Source organism: Chinchilla lanigera, unplaced genomic scaffold (assembly GCF_000276665.1).
Source record: "Chinchilla lanigera isolate Chin_1 unplaced genomic scaffold, ChiLan1.0 scaffold00050, whole genome shotgun sequence".
NCBI lineage: Eukaryota > Metazoa > Chordata > Mammalia > Rodentia > Chinchillidae > Chinchilla > Chinchilla lanigera.
The window spans coordinates 16717983-16724332 of record NW_004955451.1 but is presented as its reverse complement, the minus strand read 5'-3'; the positions used below and the strand labels follow the sequence as shown (position 1 = coordinate 16724332).

Here is a 6350-nt window from a genome sequence, read left to right as displayed (position 1 = left end):
TATATATTAGTGAAAAGTTAGGGGCATTTATCATATGTTTACTGAGTATGAAAATGTCTAGCTATACCACTTAATCATCATTTCTGATATCTCTTTTGAACATGGGTATGAACAATTCCTGCACTGAAATTCTTTTCTTCTTCTGAAGCTTAATCTTCTTCTTAATCTTCTTCTTAATCTTAATCTTCTTAATTTTCTTCTTCTGGTAGCTTAATCATCTGATATTATTATTTATTTAATTTATCTGCCTAGTTAATTATTCAGTGTTGAAGTGTTAGCATAATTCAGATTAAATTATCAAAACTTTCTGGCTTAATGGCATTGAATATAAGTTTGAATGGTTTAAATTTTCTTCTCTTGAAGTTAACTCTATTTGTTCTACTAATCCAACTTTCTTATAAATGCCAGATAGTAAATATTTCTCCATTTCAGGCCACATACAGTGGCCTTTTTCATTCATAGCCTTTTAAGGATTTAATACCATCCTTGACTTATGGGCTAGATAAAAAATAGGCCATGGATACGTTTTGCTCCATGGGCCACAGACTAAATGTGAGCAAAGCAGAGGGCAGATGGGCACTTATCAAACAGGCGTGGGTGTCAATAAGCATCCAGGTCTTGTTGCCACTCCTCCTCTGTACGTGGTGTCTTTCCCACTTGAATCTGATCTATGCAATTTAAAAACTTAAAATGAGCAGGCAACATATGATGGTAGAGATATGCTGAGATCTATAGATTCCCACCGCTGCAATTTTACTGCTGGAGGAGACTTTGCAGAGTGTCTGACTTGAGCTCCGTACTCTTTTAATGGATAACCCATAACTCATCAGTAAGTATGATGAACTAGCCAACTTACAAATACCGGAGGGACAGGAGGCCTTTAAAGGAATCTTTTCGTAATTCAGTCAGGGAATTTTCACTGAGATTTCTGAAAGATGGAAAGGTTATTTCTAGATCAAATTTTGTGAAAAAGAGAAAATGTATAGCAGTTACAAAGTATGAGGAAATGAATTCTTTCATATTCTGGCACCCAGTTTGTAAGCTGGCACAATGTCTTTTGGGGGAATTAAAGTTTAATGTTTGCAACAGTTGTCACCACAACAATCCCACTTCTAGATCTCTATTCTACAGAGTGGTTCACAAGGTTCACAGACAGGCACACACAGGGATGATCATTGCATCCACACAGGTAAACAGGAAAATTGGACACATTCTGAGCATTGGTCATAGGGAATTGTTAAATCCACCATGATGGATACATCCTGTGGAATATTATGCAGGAGTGTAAATGTACAGGGTGACCAATGGTCTACACATGCGGAAGGAGAGAACCCTGACACATCTGAAGTGAAAGATTCACATTGTAGGATGCTGCCATTTAGATAGAAAGATCAGACAGGCACTGGACACAACTGTTCTGACATATGTAAACATGTATGTAGGCAAATACTTGGGGAGGGTCTGCAAAGGTATATATCAAACTCAGCAGTGGCTCCTTCAGGGATGGGGAATCAGGGCACACAGGGAAATCTCACTTTACTGCTATCTCACTTTCACCCATTAAGAATATAATCATTTTTAATCATTCTCAGTCAGGTTTATTTGTATAACAGATGATAAACATAAATTGTTTCTTATTTCAAGGAGAATCCACAGGAGTTATTTCTCTATTTTTGCTATAATGTAGGGTATGGAACCCAGAACCTCAGTCATGCCAGAAAAGTATGCTACCACTGAGCACTCATGAAATTTCCTTTTCACAATAATCAGAATTTCAAACCATAGAGATTGATTTGGGATACAGAAGAGGAAGGTACTAAGATCAAAATTCTGGACCAACAAGCTTACTACAATGCAGATTTTTCAATCCCCTTACTCACAGTTTCTCAGCCCACTGGTATGTTGTCCAAATATCCTTATCAAGGTAAGAAATAGAATTTCCTTGGAGATTCCTGTAATGAATAGGAAAAGAATGAACAGAATATGTAAAAGAATCATGGTTACCTGTAGGGGATATTCAAACACAGAAAGAAAATACTTTGTGATATCCTGGGCTACCAGCTTCCCAGTTTTCACAAAAAGAAAGCACGTGGGTCCCCCTGGCATGATGATGAGGCTTCTCCACAAAAGCTTCTCTGAACCTCTCTGACCAAGCTCCGGGGCAGGTAACACCAGCCAAGCACTTGCAATGGAAGTGGCTGACAATCATAGCCAATGCTCAGGCTCCAAGTAACCAGTCACCTTCACCTTGTGACTTGATTCTGACCAAGGACAGCAGGCATGGCCTGCACCCTCTTCAGCACTTACTTATACAGCTCCCCTACCACCTCCACCTTTGAATTTTTTTTCCCATTTTAATTCTTGTTTTGAGACAGAGCCTCACTAACTAAACTGCCCAGGCTGATCCTGATCTTGTAATCTTCCTGTCTCAGCCTCCCAGAGTGCTGGGATGATAGGCGTGCATCACCTCACCACTCCCCTTCGATGCCTTTCCTTTTGGTTCCGATCTGTAAGCTTCATATTCTGGAGACAGAGTAATCCTACGGCCGCCCCTGTACTTAGCCCTGGATTGGGCATGAAATGGATGCCATATATACTAAGCCAAGAACAAACATGAACCTGGCATCACTGAAGGACTGAAAAATAATATAAATAGCTAGGTCTCATGTAGGTGTCAGGCTGTGGTGGGTGCGTGCCATCTATTCATTCTTCTATTCAAAGTCTCACCAGCCTAGGAAATGGCAACTTTCACAATTCCCATTTTATAGATGAGGAAACTGAGTCACAGAAGCCACTATCCACCCAAGGTAACACAATAAAGAGATAAACCACTGGGTTCAAAAATAGGCAGTCTGGTTCCCTAGTCTTCTCTTCCTCTGTCTTTGGTGCTCTTCTTTCTTTTTCTATGCTAGGGATGGAACCCAAGGCTGTGCACGTGCTGGGCAAGAACTCTCCCCTCTGGGCGAGGCCCAGCTGATGATCCACTCTTAACTGCTGGGTTCTGTCATCAGCAGTGGGAGGAGTTGTAAAGTGTGTGAAGGAAAGTGGGAGGGTCAGGCAATGATGTGATGGGGCTAAGTCAAAGTGGACATGGAAAAGCAGAGGGCAGCTGCAAAGAAAAGACTTGGAAAGGAGCACAAGAGAAAGGAGACCAGGGTGAGGAAAGGGTAGGAGCAGGAAGTCCATCCTTGTGGCTGCAAGGGAGGCTGGCCCAGGGAGACCTAGAGGAAGGGTGGCCACGCCAGGCGGAGCAGGGCCCACAGAGGAGGAAGGGGAATCTTACAAGATGGTGAAGATGGTGTTGTAGACCCTGGGCTCTAAGGCAGGAACTTGCTGCAGCCTCTGTGTTGGGCTGAGGCCAGTGCATGACAGGGTCTGCTCTTGGCAGGAACAGAGCTCACATATGTCCATGTGTGTCACGGTACTCTGTTCCTTTTGCACACTTAAAGCCTTCTTCTCTGAAGGTTGAGTGGTGACTTCAGTCAGGCTTTGATACTGAGCTGAAACCTGGTCTGGGGTAGACTCCTGCAGAGCTACAGTGTGTGTGGCCTCTGCAGTAGGCATGGCAGGGGTGGTGTGATCCACGTCTGAAGGTTGATCTGTGACCCTGGGTGATGCTGAATTCTGAGCTGGCTTCTGACCAGCAGTTGGAACTGTCATCTCAGGAGACCCTGGAGTTTGAGTCAGAGTCTCCATATGTGGTTCTGGAGGCTGAGAGGGGGTGTCCCGGGCAGTTGGAGAAGGTCTACCTTTTGTAGTATGTTGTGGAGTTCTGCTGAGTTCTGCACCCAAAAGTCCAATTATGGCTCGAGTCAGGTTTGGAAGCTGACCTGAAAAATGGTCTAGGGGTGGAAGCACCACCCCAGGGTGTATTGCAGGAGGAGCTGTAGACTTCTGTGGGGCTACAGTGTGTGTGGCCTCTGCGGTGGGCACGGCAGTGGTGGTGTGATCCACATCTGAAGGTTGGCCTGTGACCCTGGGTGATGTTGAATTCTGAGCCGCCTTCTGACCAGGAGTTGAAACTGTCATCTCAGTAGACCCTGGAGTTTGAGTTAGAGTCTCCATATGTGGTTCTGGAGGCTGAGAAGGGGTCTTCAGGACAGTTGGAGAAGGTCTAGCTTTTGTAGTACTTTGTGGAGTTCTGGTGAGTTTTGGGTCCAAAAGTCCAGTTGTGACTGGAGTCAGATTTTGAAGCTGAGTCGCAACATGGTCTGGGGGTGGAAGCATCACCCTAGGGTACATTGCAGCGGGATCTGTAGACTTCTGTGGGGCTACAGAGAGTGTGGCCTCCGTGGTGGGCACTGTAGCTGTGGTCAGCTCCCGGTCCAAAGGTTGGCCTGTGATCCCAGCTGATGCTGGATGCTGAGTAGGGCCTTGACTTGGTGTTTGAACACTTATCTCACGAGGTGCTAGAGTCTGAGTGACAGCCTCCTTCGCTGGGTCTGGGGGCTGGGAGGAGGTCTCCTGAACAGTTGGAGAAGGTCTAGCTTCAGTAGTTGATGGTGGAGTCCTGGTGAGCTCTGGGTCCAGATGTCCAGCCGTGCCTCGTATCGGGTTTTGGTAGGGAAGCATCATCTCAGGGTGCCTTGGAGAAAGAGCTATAGATTTATCCTCTGCAGTGGTTTCTGGAGTGATGGTGACTTCCAAGTTGGGAGGATGGGACATGACACTGGGCAATGGTGGCAGGAGAACTTGATCCTGAGGTGATGGTGGAAATGTCATCGCATAATGGACTGGAGCGTGAGCCACACTTTCATTGGGTGGCTCAGCTGGATACTGAGGTAGGTCCACTGCTTGAGTTGGAGAAAGCTCTACCTCCTCAGGAGGCTCTGGAGATGGAGATGGGGCTGGCGGCAGCACTGGCAGGGATCTCCCCTCAGGGAGTTCTACAGGCTGAGGTGGCATCACCTGCTGAGCTGGAGAAGTTTCCATCTCATTAGGTGACCCTGAAAGTGGGGCTGCAGCCTCCTGGAGGACTGGAACTGGTTCTGTGTCCTCTGCCGACACTGAAGATTGGTCTGAAAATGTTATGCTTCCTCTCCATTTAAAAGCAACAGTAGCACTCACAGAAGGTCTCCAAGGCTGATCTGGGAGCTGTTGCGGGACTGATCCAAGTGAAACTTCTGCAGTGGAGTTCAGGGACAGAACAGAGCTGTCCTGCTGGTGCGGAGAATGCTCCTCAGGAAGCTCTGCAGGCTGAGCTGGGACCCTGCTGTGGGATGGAAAAGGTTCATCCTTCACGGCAGCACTGAGCCACTCAGTTGGACCTTCTTCCTTGTCGGTAAAAGATCCAAACGGCTCAGGGGTCACTGAGGACTGAGCTTGGGCCCCCTGTTCAGGTGAATTTTCAATTTCAATCTCATTAGTCACTTCTGGAGGTGCCGCAATGACACTGTCCAATATTGGAGGCTGAACTTGATCATTAACTAGAGGAGAAACTGTTCTCCTGTGATCTTCTGGAAGCTGAGCTGTGACTTCATGAGGGAGCTCTGGAGGCAGAGGTGCATCCTCTTCAGGGGTTTGCAGATATTCCACGCTCTCCTGCTGGGTTGAGGAAGGCTCACCCTTCTCGGGAGCCTGGAGATTCCCTCCCCTGGTCTCTGGCTGGCTGGGAGAAGCTTGCTCATCCTGAAGAGGTTCTGAAGATGAAGCTGGAACCTCCTGTTGGAAGGCTTCAAGTTCTTCAGAGGGCTTTGGAGGCAAAGTTGGGGCCTCCTTCAGGGCCACAGGAGGTTCCATGTCATCCAGTGGAACTGAGTGTTGAGCTATAGCCTCATGCTGGGTTAGGGAAGTTCCCACCTCTGCAGTGGGTTCTGGTGTTATGGTGAGTTGTAGGTCTGGAGATGTCACTGTCAACTTGGGTAAGTGTGAATGCTTAGCTTGATGGTGACCTGGAGCTGAAATTGTTACTTTCTGGTGTGATGGACTCTCACCTATAGTCTCCAGAGGGGCCTCTGGAGCTTCATCATCTTCCTGGACAGGAGGTTTGTCTTCCTCGAGAAACTTTTCAGGCTGAGCTGGAGCTACCAGCTGGTCCCCAGAAGATTCAACCTCCTCAGCAACCTCAGAAGGTTGAGCTGGCTGTTCCTGCTCATGAGGAAGTTCAGCCTCTACAGGAAAACTGAGAGGCTGAGAGAGGGTTTCCTGCAGGGCTAGAAAAGATTCAGCCTCCCTGGTAGGCTCTGAAGTCACAGTACGTTCTATATCCACAGGCCTAACTGTCACAGTAGATAAGTTGTGATCAGGATCTAGATCCTGGCCTGGAGGTCGGACTGTTACTTCCTGAAATGGTTGAATTTCACCTATAGTCTCCAGAGGGGCCTCTGGGCCTTCATCATCTTCCTGTTCTG

At 47.0% G+C, this 6350-nt stretch overlaps 1 protein-coding gene across 1 annotated transcript in view; it reads right to left on the bottom strand.

Moving 5' to 3' along the window:
• The window catches only part of LOC102030590 (leucine-rich repeat-containing protein 37A3-like), a gene marked incomplete in the record, with an annotated part of 60473 nt that overhangs the window by 31895 nt on the left and 22228 nt on the right, over positions 1-6350 (bottom strand). Inside the window, 2 exon segments of the mRNA XM_013519242.1 lie at positions 857-928; positions 1881-1952.